The sequence below is a fragment of the Ambystoma mexicanum genome, chromosome 3q (assembly GCF_040938575.1).
Source record: "Ambystoma mexicanum isolate Mex_15411 chromosome 3q, UKY_AmexF1_1, whole genome shotgun sequence".
Taxonomy (NCBI): domain Eukaryota; kingdom Metazoa; phylum Chordata; class Amphibia; order Caudata; family Ambystomatidae; genus Ambystoma; species Ambystoma mexicanum.
The window spans coordinates 1,171,593,699-1,171,618,674 of NC_090926.1; positions in this window are offsets into that span (position 1 = coordinate 1,171,593,699).

Below are 24,976 nucleotides of genomic sequence, written 5' to 3' on the forward strand. Positions count from 1 at the left end.
ACTTCTTGGCTCAGTGGGGTCAGGAGGATTCCAAGAGAGGGGTGTTATATAGGGGTAGTCATCCAGAACGCATGAACTGGACATAAAGATATATCAATAAGGGTTTTCATTCAGTATTATAGACTAGGCGTTGACTTAGCTGTAGTGTTGAATTGAATCCTCTTACACCTTTTATTTTGACAAGATACCACTAGGACTGCGTAACTATTATTTGATGGTCATAGCTTGCTCCCATCTGTAGATTTAGGATTGGATAGACGTTAATCATACCCTTGTTGGAGTTCAATAAACACCCTTGTACTGTGATCACTTGTGCCTGTCTTACTGTTGATACCATGCCTTCCTTACATTGGCTTGACCACGGGTGGGCTCCAAGTTTCCAATAAGAAGCCTACTGGGATGAAATGGCATATGAAGATAAGCTTAGTCGAGGTAGTCACTGATTACAGATACTTAGGTATCCAACTGGACTTGAAACTCTGTGGTAATATTCATCTCGAAGGTAACAAGGTTAAGACCTGTCAGATTGCTGGAGTAATTGGATCCTACGCCCATAGAGGTGGTGTATATTCTACTGGGGCTCTGCTCAGGTTGTATCAAGCGAAAATCTTGCCCATCATCCTCTGTGGATGTGAGATTTGGGAACCTCTGATTTTGTCGGAGTTTGCCACATTGGAGTCCGTCATACTATAAAGGCTGCTCAAACTGCCTACCTACACAGCCGTTGATATGATCTAACTGGAATTCAATCTAGTTCCAGTCCTGATCTGTTATCAATTGAGTATTCAAGCTACATACTGGAATCTTGTAAACACTGGGGATGTCTCTTTGAATACTGGGGATGTCTCCTTGAAGAATTTAGTTTATGGAGTTCTACAGCTAGAGCAAGCTGCATGTTCCCTAGTTCTATTACGAACATTTAGTCTACTTTTGACAAGTGGCTAGGGATGGAGCCGGAAAATGTTCTTGCTATGCCACTTAAACTGTACAAACATACAATGAAATACATATTACTTACTACTATTAGGGAGCAATTTATATTGAACCTGGCCTGTAAAAGCACTGCTACCCTGTATATCGAGTACATACAGAACAGAGGTAAATTTCCCAGCTACATATATCATTTATTGGGCAACTCGTTGGTGTGGGAATAGTAAGGAACTCATGGTGGCAACAGTAAAGACAGACACAAGTGATGACAATTCAAGGGTGTTTATTAAACTGTATGTACAAATTGGAACACACACCTAATCTAAACCTAAATCTAAGATGGGAGAAAAATACGAACATCAAATAATAAGGCAGCCCTAGTGACGTCTTGTCAAATAAAAGGGCCTATACTAATAAAAACCTATTGCCAATCATTACAACTAAATGCAAAAAGAGTGTGGGATAAGATTCACAGGAAAGAAAGAAGTGTTCACAAATGATAAGTCAGGATATGGTAGCCTGGGATCTCCCTTCCCCACATTTTGAGCATGGGACAACGCGGGACTCCTGAACACAGCGCACTCTTGAGCTTTCCCAGCACGAGACGACAGTTCCATTTTCAGCTATCAGGACCTTCAGTGGTTAAGTCTCTTTTCTACAAAAAGTCTCTTGCCTCCGAGGACCTGATGTGTTCGAAATAACAAACAAAAAGTTATTTTCCAAATGTACGTTGGGTGATGACTTTTCACCCCTGGATCCCCCTCTTCCGGGCTCAGATCAACAAAAGTTCTTAGCGATATCAGGACCTTCGGTGGTTACATTTCTTGCTTCATACGGTCGGATAGGTTCAAAATAATAAACAAAAGTTCCTTTCAGATTGCCGTGAGGGTGATTCTTCACCCATGAATCTCCCTCTTCCGGGCTCAGACCCCTCTCAAATGTCAACCTCCCTCTGTCGGGTTCACTATCGCTTGAATTCAAAAGATTTAATGTGCTGTATTCACGCGTCGTTGGGTGATGATTCTTCACCCCGGGTCCCCCTCTTCCTGGCTTAGACCCCTCTTCGAATGTCAAAACAATTTCACCTCTTGCATTCACAAGCCTTAATGTCTTTTTAAATAGTTCACTGTGGACATCCCTGTGTCGGGTTCACACTTGTCAACACAGTGTTCATTGGGACTTCAGGCCCCGTTCTATAGGCACCCCTCCGTCGGGTTCACTCTTGCCATTCTGTCAATCACAAAGTTCTTTCTCTTTTCTCACTATGCACGATTCACTTCCATTAGCTTTCAATTATGTGTAGGTCAGACTTTCGACTGTACAGGGGATTTTGCTAGTCCGCTGTATGACCACTTTGACCTTCTCCTTCCAGTTCTCCTAGGGCCTTCTGGTATTGGTAGTTTGAACAAACATGGGATCAAGCAGAGTCTCTCGAATGAGCACCCATGTGCTGCCGGACCCCTCTGCAGTTGGTTTTCCCTCAATATTAACAGTTCTTTCCTTAATTTGCCCTTTTCGACTTTCATTCAACACAGTTCGGTTTCTTATCGGCTCTCCCCTCGACTCACCGGCTGTGATGAACTGCTTGGCTTTTCTTGTCTGTGGAGTCAAGGCTGGTACCAGAGTAGCCAGCGTCTCTCCCTGTTCTGATTATCAGTGTAGGCTTGCTCCGTGTACCGTTGACATCTGCTGCAACGCACGTTGGCTATTGTTCGCGGTTTTAAGATTCCTTTCAGGGAGGCTTTGTGGGTCTGGGTAGGAAAGGGTAAGGTTGCTTCTCTCCTTGTCACCCTTTCGGTTCTCAACACCTTTCTCCTCCTCTTGAACTGCCATGTTTGGGTAGCTGTCTCGTCATGTGGTCTGCCTTGCTCGTAGTGTGGGAAGGGAAAGGGCCATCAGGTGTGTGTGGTTCTGGTGAATTGCCTGACCCTTGTGTTGGGACATGTCAGGTAAACAGCACTGTTGTTAGTCTGTGGTCTTTCATGATGTGCGAAAGTGTTCATGTCGGAAAAGGGGGTGGGGGTAGAATGTCTGAATATACTACGTGGCAGGATGGGGAAAAGGTGTTAGAAGAAGGAGGATACTGCGTCTCACTCATCGGTGTCCCACTTCCACTCCCCAAGGACCCCCATCCAGGTGATCCTCCCTCACTGGTCCACCCTCAGGAACTGGATCCAATAGCGATGGCTGTGTCCTGGCCATCTGGATGATAGATCCCCGGTGACAAGTTAGGTAGACACCTTCAGGTTTCTCACAGAATACCTAAGAATACAATTTAATGTAGTTAAGTCACTGGAAATACATGGAGCGTGACAAAATATCCCAAGACACTCCAGAAACTGTAGACTGTGCGGGTACGGGGAATTGGAGTCAGTCAACATCTTTTGGTTGACTGCACCTCTTTGATGAGTTTGCAGGAAGCATCGATGAGATCAGCGGGCTTGGATGTGAACCTTTCTGGTTATGAGCTCTGGTCACTCTTCATGGATGGGTGTTATGAAGCTTGTATTGTCCATCTTACTGTTCTCACTGTTTTATGGGAGAAGATTGTACATATTTTGAAAATTTTGTCTTTTGTTAATGTTTTATTGGCATTTCATAAACAAAAACAAACAAACAAAAGGCGAGTTAGGAGGAGGCAACAGGACCACAAGTTCTAGCATCAAAGCAGGTTTGCCTGGCTTTAAGATTGGTACAATCATGGATTCCTGCATGCTCCGGGGGAGTATGCCCTTCTCCCATGCCTACTCATATATTTCTATAAGCTACTGTGACTGCTCTCCCGTCGGGCCAGGAGTGTTGCCCTTTGGCAGAGACCTCAAAATCTCCAAAGCATCCTCCACCATGAGTGGGGTTTCTAGACTTTCCTCCTCTATTTTATCTAATCAGAGTAGCTCTATCTCGTCAAGGGTCTCCTTAATTCTGGGCTCACAGTCTTCCAGTTCCGCAGAATATAATATTTCATAGTACCCAGACAAAACATCATTGATTTCCTGTTTAGTGGTCACAAGGCATCCTGCCTCCCTCCCGTATAGCATTTATCATGACCATGGGTTTCTCCCTGCTGCACAACCATGCCAGCAGCCTACCTGCAGGGCCTCAGCCCGGAGGCGCCAAGTCGGGACCGGGGGCCTAGGAAAGTGTCTCTGCCAGGCTACCAGCAATGGGCCGTGGTCCGAGAGGTCTCTACCCATGTAATCCAATTTAACAAATTCTCCTGAAGTATCTTGCCCCGTAAACACATAATTCAGTCGAGTATAAACTCCAGAGGGCGCAGCATAGTGTGACTAGCCCCTGTCCTGGCCATGAATGCACCTCCATATGTCTATGAGCCCTAGGTCTCTAGCACCCCTCACAGTGCTCTCGCAGGAGGGGGGAGAGGTGTACTGTATTTGTTGTCCGATCTGTCCAATAAAGGTTTAAGCGTTTAGTTGAAATCACCTCCCCACACCCACGTTGCGTCTCGGAACTCAGCGAGCCTATGGTAAAGAGACCGAAAGAAAGCCGTAGCGTCATTATTGGGCGCATAAGTATTAATGATACATGTTTCCCTATTTTCTATAAATCCATGTGCCAGAAACATTCTGCCCTCATCATCATGCTTGATTTTTACCAGTCGGAAGGGGACCCGCATTGCTATTCATATAAGCAAACTTTAGCATGCCTTGAGTAAGTAGAGCCATACAATGTCCCATCCCATTTCCTGCCTATCATCGTCTGCCTATCTAAGGTCCAGTGGGTCTCTTGCAGCAGGGCTATTTGCACTTTCCACCTTTTCAGATAAATATGTACTCTAAGTCTTTTCACAGTCATTCAGCCCTCGTATATTCCATGAGACTATAGTCAAATCTCCTGCCATTTAACTTTGTGACCCAGGCCCCGGGACGCATGAAATGCGGCCCATTGGAGGGCCTGGGAGTTTAGGTGCGGGGTGGGGGCTGGATGGCGCGAAAGCCATAGGGAGGGGCGGCGTGTTGGCGCCACCAAAACAAAAGGCACCAGGAAGGGAGGAAACGGCACCTGGAAAAGGTGCGAAAGTTAGCAGCAGGGGGCCAGGGAAAGCCCGCCCCCAGGAGAAAGACAAAGGGGCTAGGGGTATAAGAGGGGGTAGGAAATATATCCCAGGCACAAACCAGGTAAGGAGCCTACCTCTGCGGATAAGCTCCTACAGGACCTGGACGGAGGAAAGCGTTTTGCTCTTGCGGGCTCAATTGCACTCTCCTTTCTGTTGGATGTTTGCTTCTACGGGCTCACTCCAGGCAAATCGTTCATACTGTTTGTCAGACGGCAGCAAGTATCTTACTTTTTCATCGGCGGGGAAGCAGGTCGAAAGCCGGAGGTCGGAGGCGAAGAAACAGCTGTCTCGACGGAGGAACGGAGCCGCATTGAAGATCCGAAGCAAGCGCGGCGCAGATAGACGTGTTGAAAAGGAAAGGCACGCAGTGGAAACCGGGAGATACGCCATGCAGAGGCATCGGAGCGGAGGGAAGAGGCCAGCCCGGCCGCGGTAAGCGGGAAGCAAGGGGGCATGGCAGAATCGAATGAACGCGAAAGCACGATCACAAGTTAGGAAACAAGCCCGGGAACAACAGGGGCGGAGCCAGAAAGAGCGTCCACAAGTGAAACTCAAAAACAAAACCCCTTAAAGGGGAAGGCGGCATTTGAGCAAAGGAACACAGAAACAGAAGCTCTTAAAGGGGCAGGCAACAACTGCAGCAGGCACGAACATCATTGCATAAAAAAGGTACCAAATACCCATTGAGAAGCCTCCAGTAACACTAAGTTGCAAAGATAAAACGAAAAATGATGAACCTTTACAAAACAAGCAGCAAGAAGGGAAAAGGAAGTTAACCTGGCAGACACAAGGCAGGGAACAAGGAGGATGGCAGAAGAAAGGACACGGAGGGCCCAGGAATTTAGTGACTGGGCAAAAAAGGCAGAACAGGAGTATTGAGACAGTGGGTGCTGGATGTGATGGGAAAGGAAGAAAGGGCTAGGGCAGTGTCGCCTTTGCTGTTCATAGAGCCCAGCGGCAGCGAAGGGGAAGAGGAAGTACCACAAGGGCAGAAAAGAAAAAGAGAAGAACCGAGGAGAACCCAGCCACAACCAGAAACATCCAGAAAGAAGAAGAAGAAGGAGAAGAACAAAGGTACTGTAAACAAAAATGTGGGGGAAAAAATTGTTGAAATGTTGAAAACCTCTGTCACGGGCAAGGGTAAGTCGCCCATAACCAGTGACAGAGGAGGCAAGGGAAATAAGAGGCGGAAAGGGAACCAATGGGATGGTTCATCAGAAGAAATGAGCAGCGATGATGAGGAAAAGGATCATTTAAAGGCATGGGTAAAATGGAGGGGAGTAGTAAGCAAGGGGAAGCGTAAGATGGCGGGGGGAGCAGGAAAGGAACCAATGGAGGCTCCGGTCCCGGCACCACAAGGAGCACTAGCAATAACAGTGCTAAGCCAGGTGACACCAACCCCTCCACAGCAAATAACATCAGGGGGAGCCACAACAGTGCCAGTGGCAGGGAACCTTCCCCAAGGGGGGGTACCACCACAGGCGGTAGGAACAACAGGTGAGGGCCCAACCATGACAAAATATGGCAGGCCATCAATGGGCAAAGATGCGCAGGGCAGGGCAATGAAGGCAATGGCATGGTACATTAGTGATAAAGTAAAAGAGAAAATATGGAGGAAAGAATTGATTGACATATATACATTACTTGATTCCCAGAAAAGAGGGCTAGATGTACCTCCAGAGGACATAAAAGAGGATGAGAAAGGTTTGGTGAAAAAGGGGCCAGTGACAAGAAACTTTGACAATTGGATGGAGGCATTTAGTGTAATGTCCTCAATAATACTGCAGAAATTCCCCGAGGATGGGGCATCTCTGGTCTCATACCAACAAAGAGTATTAAAAGTGCACGCAGCATTCGGGGGGCATGCTTGGCAGTAATATGACTTACGAATTTAGGAAGGAGATGGACTGCTTCCCAGATATGGGCTGGGACGAGGAGAACTACAACCTATACATATTTAATGTACTAAAAGAGAAATGGGGAAACAAGGAAAGAAGCACAGGGGGGCAACAGAGGAGGCAGTATTGGCAGAGCGATTATAGATCAGACTACAGATACAACAATAGAAAGTATGATTACAGCTATGACAGGTCAAGGGATCAGAATTTTCGGAACAGAAATTACGGGTCGCAGAGGGGATGGCAGAGCAGTCTGCCCCCAACCACACAAGGGGGAGGCAATGGGACCACAGGGACGGCACGAACAGAGCAGGGGCAATGCAGGAATTTTGAGAAGGGAGTACCATGCTCTTACAATCTCTTTCAACACCTCGCCTTCTATTTATGCCAGGAATGGTACTCACGAATCTTCGGTTCTTATCCGGATGTTTGTAGAGAAGAGAGAGACGTCCCCCCAGGAGTCCAGAGACCGTGAGTAGTACTCTGTGCACCCAGGGGGCCACCCTCCTGGGAAACCCTCGTGGGGAAGAAAACCCAGAATCAGACAGGTTCCGATTGTGTAGAATGGTAGTCCGCAGGATCAATGAAGAAGTAGAATAGTGAGCTTGTTGTTCAATTGAAGACTGGATGCGGAATACGAATAATCCAAGGTAAGGAGCTGGGGAGAACCCCAACAGTACCAGGAGAAGCGAACTGACACTCGAGAGACGAGACGACAGAGGTAAGAGAGGAGAAAGAAACAAAGTGACAGCAGGAGCAGAGGAGCCGCGGGTGAGAGAGGCCGACGGCGGAACGAAGCAGAGAGAGGTAAGCGCAACAGAAGCTGCGAGAACAGGAGTGGCAGGCGCCGGAGCGGAGAAGATGCCGAGAAGGGCTAGCAGCAGCTAACACGGCAAGCCGTGTGGAAAAGGAAGCAGCGAACTGCCAAAGTTTGGTAGACGCCGAGCTGAGGAAAGGCGCTGCGAGCAGCTAATACGGCAAAAGCCGAGCGGGGAAAAAAGGCGCCGCAATGCCAGGGTCGGCAGAGCTGAACTGAAGAAAGGAAAATGAAAATGCGAGGGAAAGGAGTGCTGGAGAGCACAGAACCAAGGGTTAGGAAGCAATGCATACACGGGAGCGAGTAGCAACGCAGAGCGTGATAGATTTCCTGTGTATAAGTAGGAGTGGTCACGTGGAAACTGAATGCGAGAACTAGACCTGTACTGTTAGGTAGTGGAAACGTGATCCAACAGGCGCCATCTTGGATTCCACTGGGTGCGCCGATGATGGTGAATCTTCCAGTGTTTCCAAAGACTTTTAGGGGTGTTCCTAACAGTATGCCCTTCCCGTGGGGTGGAAGGTCCAGGTTTCCACGGTTGAGACCTGTGGAATCGGCGCACCAATGCAGGTGCATGAACTGCAGAAGCTGGTTCCCAAGTCCTGTCGGACGGTCCATAACCTTTCCAATCTAGGAGATATTGAAGAATTCCCCGATGGTATCTGGAGTCCGCTATGGCCGATACTTCATATTCTTGTCCTTCGAAGGAGTCAATAGGCAAAGGTTTGTTTCTATCTTGCCTTTGGAACCTGTCTGAAACATTAGCCTTTAGCTGAGAGACGTGGAAAACATTATGTATCCTAGAACAAGAAGGAGGTAACTGAAGGCGATATGCCACTTTCCCTACTGCTCCAGAAATAGTAAATGGACCAAAATACTTGGGGGACAGTTTAGTAGGTATCAGTCTTTTTGGGAGGTATCGAGAGGACAACCATACCAAATCCCCTTGATGGTAAGTGGGTTCTTGGGACCTTCGCTTGTCTGCTTGTTTTTTTGTCCTTTCTTGTGTTTCCTTGAGAGCTCTACGGGCCATGGCATGTCCAGACTGAATGTTGGCTACCAATTCTTCTACTGCAGGAGAGTTGGTAATTCTGGGAGGAGTGGTAGGGATTATTACAGGATGATATCAGTATGTACAGTAGAAAGGAGACATTTTGGTAGCAGAGTGTTGAGAATTATTGTATGCTATCTCCGCATAGGGAAGGAAGTCGTCCCAGTTGTCTTGGGTAGCCGAAATAAAGCATCTAAGGTATTGTTCTAAAGATTGGTTCAGCCTCTCTGTCTGACCGTTAGATTGTGGATGGTATCCAGAGGTCAGATCTCGTTGTATTCCTAGGGATTGGCATAGATCTTTCCAGAATGACGATATATATTGTGGTCCCCTATCGGAGATGATGTTTTTGGGGAGTCCATGCAATCGGAATATTGTCTGCAAAAAACAGGAGGCCATCTGAGCTGCTGTTGGGAGTTTTTTCATGGGAATAAAGTGTGCCATTTTAGTCATCGAATCCACAGTTACCATTATAGTGGTATTATTATTTGAAGGTGGTAGTTCTACAATAAAATCTGTAGAAATGTTTTCCCAAGGTTGGTCGGGTAGAGTGGGTTGGACCAGTTTTCCTACTGGGAGTCTCCTTGGTGTCTTTTCTTGGAGACAGATGATACAAGAAGAAACATAGTCTTTCACGTCTGCAGTTAAGGTGGGCCACCAAAAATGACGGCTGATCAGTTCCTGAGTGTTGGCTATTCCTCTGTGACCTGCTACTTTGTGATCGTGGCACATGTGTAATACTTGCTGTCTTAGGTCTTCTGTAGGCACAAACAGACTAGTGCCATAGTAGTATAGACCATGTTCTTCCTGAAGCTGGTAATTTTGGATATCACTATCTTTTATGTCTTTTATTTGACTGCGGACATCTTGGAGAAATGAAGAGACTACAAAAACAAAAGTGGTTTGCGGAAATATCTTCTCCTTAACTGTACCGTCTACTGTTTGTGTACTGCGAGACAAGGCATCAGCCATTTGGTTACAGGTGCCTGGAATGTGGGTGATATGAAAGTCAAAAGAAGAGAAAAAATAAGCCCATCGGGCTTGTCGGCTATTTTGGCACTCGAAATTCTGAAGGACTTTAAGGTTCCTGTGGTCGGTTCTGATAGTTATGGGATGTCTTGCTCCTACCAGAAGATGTCTCCATTCTTGGCATGCCTTTTTAATGGCGAGCAATTCCTTTTCCAGAACCGTGTAGTTTTGTTCCGAGGAAGTCAAGGTCTTCGACATATAGGCAATGGGATGCTCTTTGCCGCTAAGAGAAGTCTGTTTCAAGACCGCTCCTATAGCCGAATGAGAAGCATCAGTCTCTAGGAGGAACGGTTTGGTTTGGTCCAGCAGTCTAAGGATGGGAGCGGATGAAAAGGCAGATTTAAGTTCGTCGAAAGGCTTGTTGTGTCTCCGTAGACCAAACGTATTTCCTTCCTTTCTGTAGAAGCGTTGTCAATGGTTTGATGACTTTGGAGAAGTTGGGTATAAATTTCCTGTAGAAATTTGCGAAGCCAACAAACCTTTGGATTTCTTTGACTCCTTGTGGAGCCTTCCAATGCAAAATGGCTTGTACCTTGTGGGGGTCCATGGAAGCCCCTTCTTTGGAAAGAATAAAGCCCAAGTAAGGAATCTTTTCTTGATGAAACAAGCATTTCTCTAATTTGGCGAAAAGGTGATTGTCTTGAAGGCGACGTAGTACTTCTGAAACATGAGAAATCTGCTCTTGTATATTGGTAGAAAAGATCAATATATCGTCAAGATATACGATCAGTGAATGAAGTAATAAATCCGAGAACAAGTGGTCAACAAATCTTTGGAAAACTGATGGAGCATTGGCCAGGCCGAAACGCATAACGTGATATTCGTAATGCCCAAAAGGGGTGCGGAATGCCGTCTTCCATTCGTCTCCGCTTTTGATCCGAATCAAATGATAAGCGCCTCTTAAGTCCAGTTTGGTGAAAATGGAGGCACCCCTTACCGCTTCTAAAATGTCTTGAATCAAAGGCAAGGGATATCGATCCTTGTAGGTGACCCTATTTAACCCCCTATAATCGATGCAGGGTCTCAGCTCCTTGCAGTCTTTTTTCGGTATGAAAAACAAGGACGCTCCAGCTGGACTCTTTGATTCAGTAATAAGTCTGTTGCGTAGATTTGTCTGAAGATATTCCTTCAGGGCTTCCTTTTCGGGATTAGATAGGGTGTACATCCTTCCAAATGGGATCTGCGCGTCTGGCAGGAGATCTATACTGCAATCGTCTCTCCTGTGCGGAGGCAGTTCCTTGAATTCCTCGTTAGAGAATACATTACGGTACTCGTGGTAACATTCCGGTAACAATTTCAGATTTAGCACCACTGCGTTAGAGATCTGAGAGATTACAGGTGCATTGGAGGCGTGTATACCAGTTGCACCGTTGTGTTGACATGTGGAGATACAGTATTCTGATCCCAGAAACATGGTTCCAGCTTTCCAATTGATATAGGGATTGTGTTTGGCCAACCAAGGTATTCCCAGGATTACCGGGTAGTGAGCTGCCTTAATGAGGTCAAAGATCACCTCCTCTTCATGGGAAGCTATCCTCATAGTGAGGACGGAGGTATTGGCTCGTATGGGTCCAGAGGATAAGGATTCTCCATCTACTCCTTCGACTGGGACAGGTAATTCCTTAGCCATATGGGGTATCTTGTTCTTGTAAGCCCAATCGGTATCCATAAAAAGACCCGCTGCCCCGCAATCTACAAGAGCTGGAACGTTTTCGATGGAAACGTCATTGAATCGGAGGGTTACCGGTAAAACCACCATTTGAGTTGAATTAGCCACTCCGTTGAGGGAACTCGGAGTTCCATGCCCGTTCATGGTTCCCTTTATGAACGGGTGAAGGCGTTTCCCGAGCGGCGGGGAGGGACTAGATTACAGTCCTTCAAAACATGCTTGTCCGAACCACAGTACATACAGAGACCCAAAGAGCGTCTTCTGTTTCTCTCTTCTGAGGTAAGAGGACCTCTGGTGATTCCTATTTGCATAGGTTCTTCCTCATAGGTTCGTGAGGTCTTGGCAAATTTGCTTCGTACAGTTGGAGAAGGTCCTTTGGCTTTTCCTTTCTTCCTTTCTAAGTACCTTTCTTGGATTCGATAATTCATCTGTAGAACGAGTGTTATCATCTCTGCGAGGTTATGTGGGAGAGGCACCCGAGAAAGTTCGTCCTTCAAGTCTTCGTTTACATTTCTCCTAAAGATAGTAATGAGGGCGTCATCTGCCCAGGCCGTTTCATGTGCCAGTTGCTTGAACTGTGTTATGTACGCCAGAATCTCCATTGTTCCTTGTTTCAGGTCTAAGAGGTTTTCTTGTGCAGAGACCACTATTTCTCTGCGTCCAAACATGGCCTGTAGGCTATTGGAGAACCCGACTAGAGAGTCTAAGATTTGATTACTAGTAGTCACCAGGGGTGTGGCCCATGCCAGAGCACTCCCTGATAGGTTGGATATCATGAAGCTGACCTTGGATCGGTCGTTAGGAAAGAAGGCCGGTTTTAATGTATATTGTACCGTACAAGAGTCAATAAATTCTTTTAGCTTCTTGGGACTGCTGTCATATTTCCCCTTTGGGAGGGGTCCTGGAGGCAGTTCGATTCTTGAATGTACTACTTGGCGAAGCATGGTGTTTTCATTGCGCAAGGTTTGCATTTCGGTATTGAGATTTTGTACAGCTGCTACGAGCTGCTGTATCTGCTGCTCCAGGGCGTTGCTATCTCTTACAATCTCTTTCAACACTTCGCCTTCTATTTATGCCAGGAATGGTACTCACGAATCTTCGGTTCTTATCCGGATGTTTGTAGAGAAGAGAGAGACGTCCCCCCAAGAGTCCAGAGACCGTGAGTAGTACTCTGTGCACCCAGGGGGGCCACCCTCCTGGGAAACCCTCGTGGGGAAGAAAACCCAGAATCAGACAGGTTCCGATTGTGTAGAATGGTAGTCCGCAGGATCAATGAAGAAGTAGAATAGTGAGCTTGTTGTTCAATTGAAGACTGGATGCGGAATACGAATAATCCAAGGTAAGGAGCTGGGGAGAACCCCAACAGTACCAGGAGAAGCGAACTGACACTCGAGAGACGAGACTCCAGAGGTAAGAGAGGAGAAAGAAACAAAGTGACAGCAGGAGGAGAGGAGCCGCGGGTGAGAGAGGCCGACGGCGGAACGAAGCAGAGAGAGGTAAGCGCAACAGAAGCTGCGAGCACAGGAGTGGCATGCGCCGGAGCGGAGAAGAAGATGCCGAGAAGGGCTAGCAGCAGCTAACACGGCAAGCCGTGTGGAAAAGGAAGCAGCGAACTGCCGAAGTTTGGTAGATGCCGAGCTGAGGAAAGGCGCTGCGAGCAGCTAATACGGCAAAAGCTGAGCGGGGAAAAAAGGCGCCGCAATGCCAGGGTCGGCAGAGCTGAACTGAAGAAAGGAAAATGAAAATGCGAGGGAAAGGAGTGCTGGAGAGCACAGAACCAAGGGTTAGGAAGCAATGCATACACGGGAGCGAGTAGCAACGCAGAGCGTGATAGATTTCCTGTGTATAAGTAGGAGTGGTCACGTGGAAACTGTATGCGAGAACTAGACCTGTACTGTTAGGTAGTGGAAACGTGATCCAACAGGCGCCATCTTGGATTCCACTGGGTGCGCCGATGATGGTGAATCTTCCAGTGTTTCCAAAGACTTTTAGGGGTGTTCCTAACACATGCAGCTGGGGATGGAAGTGCAAGTTCAGCCACAAGTGTGAGAGATGTAAGGGGGACCACAGCAGCTCCAAATGCACAAGACCAGCAGCAACAGGCAGCAGGAACAACGAGAAAAGGAATTAGGGGCTGGAACGAGAAGGGAGCCATCCCATTAAGAATTGACAGGATGGGGAGGTGGCTCCAGCAATACCCAGACCAGGAAGCAGCGAACATTATTAGACAGAGCTTTTTAGCGTGTGTTTTCACAAACCTTTTAAAGGCCAGGGAACCCAGGTCATTCCAAAAAATCTAAAATCAGCCACGGAAAACAGGGAAATGGTGTCAAAGAAAATCCAAAAAGAGGTAGAGTTGGGTAGGATAGGGGGACCTTTTGCCATGATGCCATTTAGAGAGTTCATATGTTCACCACTGGGCCTAGTACCAAAAAAGGAAGAGGGGGAATACAGGCTAGTACACCATTTATCATACCCCCCAGTAGCATCGGTGAACGAGGGGATTTCTCAAAGTGAGGAAACAGTGACCTACTCGGACTTTCAGGAAGCGGTAGAGCTGGTGAGGAAGGCAGGAAAGGGGGCATGGATGGCAAAAGCAGACATCAAATCAGCATTTAGACTATTGCTAGTTAACAGCGAGTCACAGAGGTGGTTGGGAATGGAATGGGAGGGCAAGTATTTTATAGACAGATGCCTCCCAATGGGGTGCGCCATTTCATGCGCATACTTCGAAAGAGTAAGCTCATTCCTGCAATGGGCCGTCACAAAAGAGATGGGGGAAGCAGGGATAGTGCACTACCTGGACCATTTCTTGTTCGTAGGGGCAAAGAGGTCGGGACTATGCAAAGCAACTCTGGACAAATTTGTAGAAATAACTAGGGACTGGGGTTTCCCGCTGGCAGAAGAAAAAACGACGGGCCCCACACAGGTGATTCAATTCCTAGGGATAGAGATTGATTCAAGCAAAGGGGTATGCAGGATACCAAGTGAGAAGGTCAGAGAACTGCTCAAAACATTGATGGAGCTAAAAGGAAGGAACAAAGCAACTGTGAGAGAATTACAAGCACTCGCGGGAAAGTTACATTTTGCTGGGAAAGTCATATCACAAGGGAGGATCTTCCAGAGAAGCATTGAGCTCAGGACAAGGGGGGCCACGGAGGGACACCACACAGTGAGATTAGGGGGGGCATCAAAAAGGACCTAGATGTTTGGGTAGATTTCCTAAGCAAGTTTAACAGTTCAATCATCTGGCGCACACCGATAAACAATGAAGACAGAAGGGTATTATTCACAGATGCGGCAGGAGGATTGGGTTTTGGCGCAATCTTGGGCAAGGGTTGGTGTGCAGAGGAATGGCCAGAAGCATGGCATGAGGCAGGGTGGACGAAAAACATAACGCTGTTAGAGCTTTTTCCAATATGGGTAGCATTATGTGCATGGGGAGAGGAGCTCAGAGACAAAGAAGTAACAGCCTGGTCTGACATTATGGCAGTGGTGCACGTCCTGAACAAAGGAAGCGCAGCTTGTCCGTTAGTGTTACAGCTAATGCGGGCCATCACAGGGGAATGTCTGCAAAGAAATACAAATATAAGGGCAAGACACATAGCGGGAGAGGTAAACATGGTGGCTGATGCCTTATCTCGTTTTCAGTGGAAAAAATTCAGGGAGCTGAGACCCGACGCCGACAAGGAGAAAACGCCCACACCAGCAAAGGCATGGGTCCCGCTGAAAGAAATGGTAAAGAAAGCACGGTTGGCCAAAGGTCGACTCAGGAAAAAACAAAACACTGCAGGAAAAGGAACGGGTCATCGACAAATTGACCAGGAACGCACTAACATACAAGACGGGTAAGCAAAATGAAAAGCATGTGAAAGAGGTATTAATGGAAACAGGAGCAAGAAATGTGGGGGATATATCAACTGAAAAAATGTGTGAATTTTTGGAGAAGGCATTTGCCAAAGGTGAAAAGAAAAGCTGGGCGGCGGCGCATATGGCCGCAGTGGCATACACCACGAAAGCAGCAGGCATGGGGGATCCGACAAACAGCCCTAGAATAAAATATGCATTGAAAGGTTGGGCAAAATTAGAGGGAAAAAAAAACAGACAGCAGAAGGCCAGTAAATTTTGGGAAGTTGGTAATATTGCTGAAAGTATTGGAAAAAACATGCTCTAGCGCATATGAAACAGCTTTGTTCAGGACAGCATTTGTGCTTGCATATTATGGGGCGTTTAGGGTAGGGGAACTGGTGGCCAGTAACACGGGGGTAGGAAATGGCCTGGCGTTAAGGGATATTAGCATTGGAAGAAAGGGCATGTCAATATTGTTAAGAAAATCAAAGCCGGACCAGGCGGGTAAGGGGAGAGGAATAGACCTAAACTGCATCAAAGAAAAAGGCCACTGTCCCAGATGCATAACCCAAGAATTCCTAACCATCAGACCAAAAGTGGAAGGGCAGCTGCTGATACACAGAGACGGCAGGGCACTCAGCAGGTACCAATTCCAGGCAGTATTAAAACAGGCAGTGGCCAAAGCAGGTTGGGACCCAGCCAATTTCGGAACACACTCATTCAGGATAGGGGCAGCCACGTCAGCATGGGCAGGGGGCCTGGGAGCGGAAGGGATGAAGAAGATCGGGGGGTGGAAATCACAATGTTTTAAAAGATACATAAGGGAGGAACTGATATGAGCATTTCTCTCCCCATTTCCACAGAGGCGGGCCCATACAAATCGGCGTGGATAGTGCGGTACTCTTTCGTGACCCGGGCAGGCAGGTGGCTGGAGGAAGTAGAACAAGGACTGCATTTCAAAAACACAATCACAGCATGGTGGGGCACCCCGGGGATGCATTGGGATGACATCCACGACAGGCTGTCGGACCTAATAGGTTTCAGGGACCCCCCGCCCCGAGTACCTGATTATACACCTCGGAGGGAATGACTTGGTGAGCACAAACAGGGGAGAATTGCAGAGGAAAATCTGCGGGTCCCTGACAGCATAGCCCACTGTTGGTGGAAAACTGAAATCTTTATGTCGGAAGTAATACCAAGGAGGGTCTGGCATGGGGCACAGAGAAGACACGCCATTGAAATAGCCAGAAAAAAAACTGAACAAATCCATAGAAAAATACTGCAAGAGCACAGGGCTCCATTTTTGAGGCACGGGTTATACCAGAACAATCCTGACATGTTTCATCAGGATGGGGTGCACCTGTCAGCAGAAGGAATAGGGGTATTTACAGAGAACATTTTTAGGGCCCTCAAGGATCGGGGCTGTAGGTAGAGGGCTTTTGGGGGGGACCTGAGGGGGTGGTGGAAAAACCCCCACAGGTGTGGCGGCATGTGCCCAGGGACGGAGGCCCAAGGAGGACAAGAACTCGGAACAAGCCTTGGGCAAATCCGGAACTGGACACAGTGTGCCAAAAAGCTGATAACAATGTATTATTTTCTTATGTAAGTTATTTTCTGTAAGAAAATAAAAATGCCTATGGCCTATGATATTTCCACAAATACAACTAGTCTGTGCTATCATTGCTCACTCAGGGAGTTGGGAGGGGGAGCAAAGGGAGCCTTAATTCTGGGCTCACAGTCTTCCAGTTCCGCAGAATATAATATTTCATAGTACCCAGACAAAACATCATTGATTTCCTGTTTAGTGGTCACAAGGCATCCTGCCTCCCTCCCGTATAGCATTTATCATGACCATGGGTTTCTCCCTGCTGCACAACCATGCCAGCAGCCTACCTGCAGGGCCTCAGCCCGGAGGCGCCAAGTCGGGACCGGGGGCCTAGGAAAGTGTCTCTGCCAGGCTACCAGCAATGGGCCGTGGTCCGAGAGGTCTCTACCCATGTAATCCAATTTAACAAATTCTCCTGAAGTATCTTGCCCCGTAAACACATAATTCAGTCGAGTATAAACTCCAGAGGGCGCAGCATAGTGTGACTAGCCCCTGTCCTGGCCATGAATGCACCTCCATATGTCTATGAGCCCTAGGTCTCTAGCACCCCTCACAGTGCTCTCGCAGGAGGGGGGAGAGGTGTACTGTATTTGTTGTCCGATCTGTCCAATAAAGGTTTAAGCGTTTAGTTGAAATCACCTCCCCACACCCACGTTGCGTCTCGGAACTCAGCGAGCCTATGGCAAAGAGACCGAAAGAAAGCCGTAGCGTCATTATTGGGCGCATAAGTATTAATGATACATGTTTCCCTATTTTCTATAAATCCATGTGCCAGAAACATTCTGCCCTCATCATCATGCTTGATTTTTACCAGTCGGAAGGGGACCCGCATTGCTATTCATATAAGCAAACTTTAGCATGCCTTGAGTAAGTAGAGCCATACAATGTCCCATCCCATTTCCTGCCTATCATCGTCTGCCTATCTAAGGTCCAGTGGGTCTCTTGCAGCAGGGCTATTTGCACTTTCCACCTTTTCAGATAAATATGTACTCTAAGTCTTTTCACAGTCATTCAGCCCTCGTATATTCCATGAGACTATAGTCAAATTCCTGCCATTTAACTTTGTGACCCAGGCCCCGGGACGCATGAAATGCGGCCCATTGGAGGGCCTGGGAGTTTAGGTGCGGGGTGGGGGCTGGATGGCGCGAAAGCCATAGGGAGGGGCGGCGTGTTGGCGCCACCAAAACAAAAGGCACCAGGAAGGGAGGAAACGGCACCTGGAAAAGGTGCGAAAGTTAGCAGCAGGGGGACAGGGAAAGCCCGCCCCCAGGAGAAAGACAAAGGGGCTAGGGGTATAAGAGTGGGTAGGAAATATATCCCAGGCACAAACCAGGTAAGGAGCCTACCTCTGCGGGTAAGCTCCTACAGGACCTGGACGGAGGAAAGCGTTTTGCTCTTGCGGGCTCAATTGCACTCTCCTTTCTGTTGGATGTTTGCTTCTACGGGCTCACTCCAGGCAAATCGTTCATACTGTTTGTCAGACGGCAGCAAGTATCTTACTTTTTCATCGGCGGGGAAGCAGGTCGAAAGCCGGAGGTCGGAGGCGAAGAAACAGCTGTCTCGACGGAGGAACGGAGCCGCATTGAAGATCCGAAGCAAGCGCGGCGCAGATAGACGTGTTGAAAAGGAAAGGCACGCAGTGGAAACCGGGAGATACGCCATGCAGAGGCATCGGAGCGGAGGGAAGAGGCCAGCCCGGCCGCGGTAAGCGGGAAGCAAGGGGGCATGGCAGAATCGAATGAACGCGAAAGCACGATCACAAGTTAGGAAACAAGCCCGGGAACAACAGGGGGCGGAGCCGGAAAGAGCGTCCACAAGTGAAACTCAAAAACAAAACCCCTTAAAGGGGAAGGCGGCAATTGAGCAAAGGAACACAGAAACAGAAGCTCTTAAAGGGGCAGGCAACAACTGCAGCAGGCACGAACATCATTGCATAAAAAAGGTACCAAATACCCATTGAGAAGCCTCCAGTAACACTAAGTTGCAAAGATAAAACGAAAAATGATGAACCTTTACAAAACAAGCAGCAAGAAGGGAAAAGTAAGTTAACCTGGCAGACACAAGGCAGGGAACAAGGAGGATGGCAGAAGAAAGGACACGGAGGGCCCAGGAATTTAGTGACTGGGCAAAAAAGGCAGAACAGGAGTATTGAGACAGTGGGTGCTGGATGTGATGGGAAAGGAAGAAAGGGCTAGGGCAGTGTCGCCTTTGCTGTTCATAGAGCCCAGCGGCAGCGAAGGGGAAGAGGAAGTACCACAAGGGCAGAAAAGAAAAAGAGAAGAACCGAGGAGAACCCAGCCACAACCAGAAACATCCAGAAAGAAGAAGAAGAAGGAGAAGAACAAAGGTACTGTAAACAAAAATGTGGGGGAAAAAATTGTTGAAATGTTGAAAACCTCTGTCACGGGCAAGGGTAAGTTGCCCATAACCAGTGACAGAGGAGGCAAGGGAAATAAGAGGCGGAAAGGGAACCAATGGGATGGTTCATCAGAAGAAATGAGCAGCGATGATGAGGAAAAGGATCATTTAAAGGCATGGGTAAAATGGAGGGGAGTAGTAAGCAAGGGGAAGCGTAAGATGGCGGGGGGAGCAGGAAAGGAACCAATGGAGGCTCCGGTCCCGGCACCACAAGGAGCACTAGCAGTAACAGTGCTAAGCCAGGTGACACCAACCCCTCCACAGCAAATAACATCAGGGGGAGCCACAACAGTGCCAGTGGCAGGGAACCTTCCCCAAGGGGGGGTACCACCACAGGCGGTAGGAACAACAGGTGAGGGCCCAACCATGACAAAATATGGCAGGCCATCAATGGGCAAAGATGCGCAGGGCAGGGCAATGAAGGCAATGGCATGGTACATTAGTGATAAAGTAAAAGAGAAAATATGGAGGAAAGAATTGATTGACATATATACATTACTTGATTCCCAGAAAAGAGGGCTAGATGTACCTCCAGAGGACATAAAAGAGGATGAGAAAGGTTTGGTGAAAAAGGGGCCAGTGACAAGAAACTTTGACAATTGGATGGAGGCATTTAGTGTAATGTCCTCAATAATACTGCAGAAATTCCCCGAGGATGGGGCATCTCTGGTCTCATACCAACAAAGAGTATTAAAAGTGCACGCAGCATTCGGGGGGCATGCTTGGCAGTAATATGACTTACGAATTTAGGAAGGAGATGGACTGCTTCCCAGATATGGGCTGGGACGAGGAGAACTAAAACCTATACATATTTAATGTACTAAAAGAGAAATGGGGAAACAAGGAAAGAAGCACAGGGGGGCAACAGAGGAGGCAGTATTGGCAGAGCGATTATAGATCAGACTACAGATACAACAATAGAAAGTATGATTACAGCTATGACAGGTCAAGGGATCAGAATTTTCGGAACAGAAATTACGGGTCGCAGAGGGGATGGCAGAGCAGTCTGCCCCCAACCACACAAGGGGGAGGCAATGGGACCACAGGGACGGCACGAACAGAGCAGGGGCAATGCAGGAATTTTGAGAAGGGAGTACCATGCTCTTACAATCTCTTTCAACACCTCGCCTTCTATTTATGCCAGGAATGGTACTCACGAATCTTCGGTTCTTATCCGGATGTTTGTAGAGAAGAGAGAGACGTCCCCCCAGGAGTCCAGAGACCGTGAGTAGTACTCTGTGCACCCAGGGGGCCACCCTCCTGGGAAACCCTCGTGGGGAAGAAAACCCAGAATCAGACAGGTTCCGATTGTGTAGAATGGTAGTCCACAGGATCAATGAAGAAGTAGAATAGTGAGCTTGTTGTTCAATTGAAGACTGGATGCGGAATACGAATAATCCAAGGTAAGGAGCTGGGGAGAACCCCAACAGTACCAGGAGAAGCGAACTGACACTCGAGAGACGAGACTCCAGAGGTAAGAGAGGAGAAAGAAACAAAGTGACAGCAGGAGCAGAGGAGCCGCGGGTGAGAGAGGCCGACGGCGGAACGAAGCAGAGAGAGGTAAGCGCAACAGAAGCTGCGAGAACAGGAGTGGCAGGCGCCGGAGCGGAGAAGATGCCGAGAAGGGCTAGCAGCAGCTAACACGGCAAGCCGTGTGGAAAAGGAAGCAGCGAACTGCCAAAGTTTGGTAGACGCCGAGCTGAGGAAAGGCGCTGCGAGCAGCTAATACGGCAAAAGCCGAGCGGGGAAAAAAGGCGCCGCAATGCCAGGGTCGGCAGAGCTGAACTGAAGAAAGGAAAATGAAAATGCGAGGGAAAGGAGTGCTGGAGAGCACAGAACCAAGGGTTAGGAAGCAATGCATACACGGGAGCGAGTAGCAACGCAGAGCGTGATAGATTTCCTGTGTATAAGTAGGAGTGGTCACGTGGAAACTGAATGCAAGAACTAGACCTGTACTGTTAGGTAGTGGAAACGTGATCCAACAGGTGCCATCTTGGATTCCACTGGGTGCGCCGATGATGGTGAATCTTCCAGTGTTTCCAAAGACTTTTAGGGGTGTTCCTAACAGTATGCCCTTCCCGTGGGGTGGAAGGTCCAGGTTTCCACGGTTGAGACCTGTGGAATCGGCGCACCAATGCAGGTGCATGAACTGCAGAAGCTGGTTCCCAAGTCCTGTCGGACGGTCCATAACCTTTCCAATCTAGGAGATATTGAAGAATTCCCCGATGGTATCTGGAGTCCGCTATGGCCGATACTTCATATTCTTGTCCTTCGAAGGAGTCAATAGGCAAAGGTTTGTTTCTATCTTGCCTTTGGAACCTGTCTGAAACATTAGCCTTTAGCTGAGAGACGTGGAAAACATTATGTATCCTAGAACAAGAAGGAGGTAACTGAAGGCGATATGCCACTTTCCCTACTGCTCCAGAAATAGTAAATGGACCAAAATACTTGGGGGACAGTTTAGTAGGTATCAGTCTTTTTGGGAGGTATCGAGAGGACAACCATACCAAATCCCCTTGATGGTAAGTGGGTTCTTGGGACCTTCGCTTGTCTGCTTGTTTTTTTGTCCTTTCTTGTGTTTCCTTGAGAGCTCTACGGGCCAGGGCATGTCCAGACTGAATGTTGGCTACCAATTCTTCTACTGCAGGAGAGTTGGTAATTCTGGGAGGAGTGGTAGGGATTATTACAGGATGATATCAGTATGTACAGTAGAAAGGAGACATTTTGGTAGCAGAGTGTTAAGAATTATTGTATGCTATCTCCGCATAGGGAAGGAAGTCGTCCCAGTTGTCTTGGGTAGCCGAAATAAAGCATCTAAGGTATTGTTCTAAAGACTGGTTCAGCCTCTCTGTCTGACCGTTAGATTGTGGATGGTATCCAGAGGTCAGATCTCGTTGTATTCTTAGGGATTGGCATAGATCTTTCCAGAATGACGATATATATTGTGGTCCCCTATCGGAGATGATGTTTTTGGGGAGTCCATGCAATCGGAATATTGTCTGCAAAAAACAGGAGGCCATCTGAGCTGCTGTTGGGAGTTTTTTCATGGGAATAAAGTGTGCCATTTTAGTCATCGAATCCACAGTTACCATTATAGTGGTATTATTATTTGAAGGTGGTAGTTCTACAATAAAATCTGTAGAAATTTTTTCCCAAGGTTGGTCGGGTAGAGTGGGTTGGACCAGTTTTCCTACTGGGAGTCTCCTTGGTGTCTTTTCTTGGAGACAGATGATACAAGAAGAAACATAGTCTTTCACGTCTGCAGTTAAGGTGGGCCACCAAAAATGACGGCTGATCAGTTCCTGAGTGTTGGCTATTCCTCTGTGACCTGCTACTTTGTGATCGTGGCACATGTGTAATACTTGCTGTCTTAGGTCTTCTGTAGGCACAAACAGACTAGTGCCATAGTAGTATAGACCATGTTCTTCCTGAAGCTGGTAATTTTGGATATCACTATCTTTTATGTCTTTTATTTGACTGCGGACATCTTGGAGAAATGAAGAGACTACAAAAACAAAAGTGGTTTGCGGAAATATCTTCTCCTTAACTGTACCGTCTACTGTTTGTGTACTGCGAGACAAGGCATCAGCCATTTGGTTACAGGTGCCTGGAATGTGGGTGATATGAAAGTCAAAAGAAGAGAAAAAATAAGCCCATCGGGCTTGTCGGCTATTTTGGCACTCGAAATTCTGAAGGACTTTAAGGTTCCTGTGGTCGGTTCTGATAGTTATGGGATGTCTTGCTCCTACCAGAAGATGTCTCCATTCTTGGCATGCCTTTTTAATGGCGAGCAATTCCTTTTCCAGAACCGTGTAGTTTTGTTCCGAGGAAGTCAAGGTCTTCGACATATAGGCAATGGGATGCTCTTTGCCGCTAAGAGAAGTCTGTTTCAAGACCGCTCCTATAGCCGAATGAGAAGCATCAGTCTCTAGGAGGAACGGTTTGGTTTGGTCCAGCAGTCTAAGGATGGGAGCCGATGAAAAGGCAGATTTAAGTTCGTCGAAGGCTTGTTGTGTCTCCGTAGACCAAACGTATTTCCTTCCTTTCTGTAGAAGCGTTGTCAATGGTTTGATGACTTTGGAGAAGTTGGGTATAAATTTCCTGTAGAAATTTGCGAAGCCAACAAACCTTTGGATTTCTTTGACTCCTTGTGGAGCCTTCCAATGCAAAATGGCTTGTACCTTGTGGGGGTCCATGGAAGCCCCTTCTTTGGAAAGAATAAAGCCCAAGTAAGGAATCTTTTCTTGATGAAACAAGCATTTCTCTAATTTGGCGAAAAGGTGATTGTCTTGAAGGCGACGTAGTACTTCTGAAACATGAGAAATGTGCTCTTGTATATTGGTAGAAAAGATCAATATATCGTCAAGATATACGATCAGTGAATGAAGTAATAAATCCGAGAACAAGTGGTCAACAAATCTTTGGAAAACTGATGGAGCATTGGCCAGGCCGAAAGGCATAACGTGATATTCGTAATGCCCAAAAGGGGTGCGGAATGCCGTCTTCCATTCGTCTCCGCTTTTGATCCGAATCAAATGATAAGCGCCTCTTAAGTCCAGTTTGGTGAAAATGGAGGCACCCCTTACCGCTTCTAAAATGTCTTGAATCAAAGGCAAGGGATATCGATCCTTGTAGGTGACCCTATTTAACCCCCTATAATCGATGCAGGGTCTCAGCTCCTTGCAGTCTTTTTTCGGTATGAAAAACAAGGACGCTCCAGCTGGACTCTTTGATTCAGTAATAAGTCTGTTGCGTAGATTTGTCTGAAGATATTCCTTCAGGGCTTCCTTTTCGGGATTAGATAGGGTGTACATCCTTCCAAATGGGATCTGCGCGTCTGGCAGGAGATCTATACTGCAATCGTCTCTCCTGTGCGGAGGCAGTTCCTTGAATTCCTCGTTAGAGAATACATTACGGTACTCGTGGTAACATTCCGGTAACAATTTCAGATTTAGCACCACTGCGTTAGAGATCTGAGAGATTACAGGTGCATTGGAGGCGTGTATACCAGTTGCACCGTTGTGTTGACATGTGGAGATACAGTATTCTGATCCCAGAAACATGGTTCCAGCTTTCCAATTGATATAGGGATTGTGTTTGGCCAACCAAGGTATTCCCAGGATTACCGGGTAGTGAGCTGCCTTAATGAGGTCAAAGATCACCTCCTCTTCATGGGAAGCTATCCTCATAGTGAGGACGGAGGTATTGGCTCGTATGGGTCCAGAGGATAAGGATTCTCCATCTACTCCTTCGACTGGGACAGGTAATTCCTTAGCCATATGGGGTATCTTGTTCTTGTAAGCCCAATCGGTATCCATAAAAAGACCCGCTGCCCCGCAATCTACAAGAGCTGGAACGTTTTCGATGGAAACGTCATTGAATCGGAGGGTTACCGGTAAAACCACCATTTGAGTTGAATTAGCCACTCCGTTGAGGGAACTCGGAGTTCCATGCCCGTTCATGGTTCCCTTTATGAACGGGTGAAGGCGTTTCCCGAGCGGCGGGGAGGGACTAGATTACAGTCCTTCAAAACATGCTTGTCCGAACCACAGTACATACAGAGACCCAAAGAGCGTCTTCTGTTTCTCTCTTCTGAGGTAAGAGGACCTCTGGTGATTCCTATTTGCATAGGTT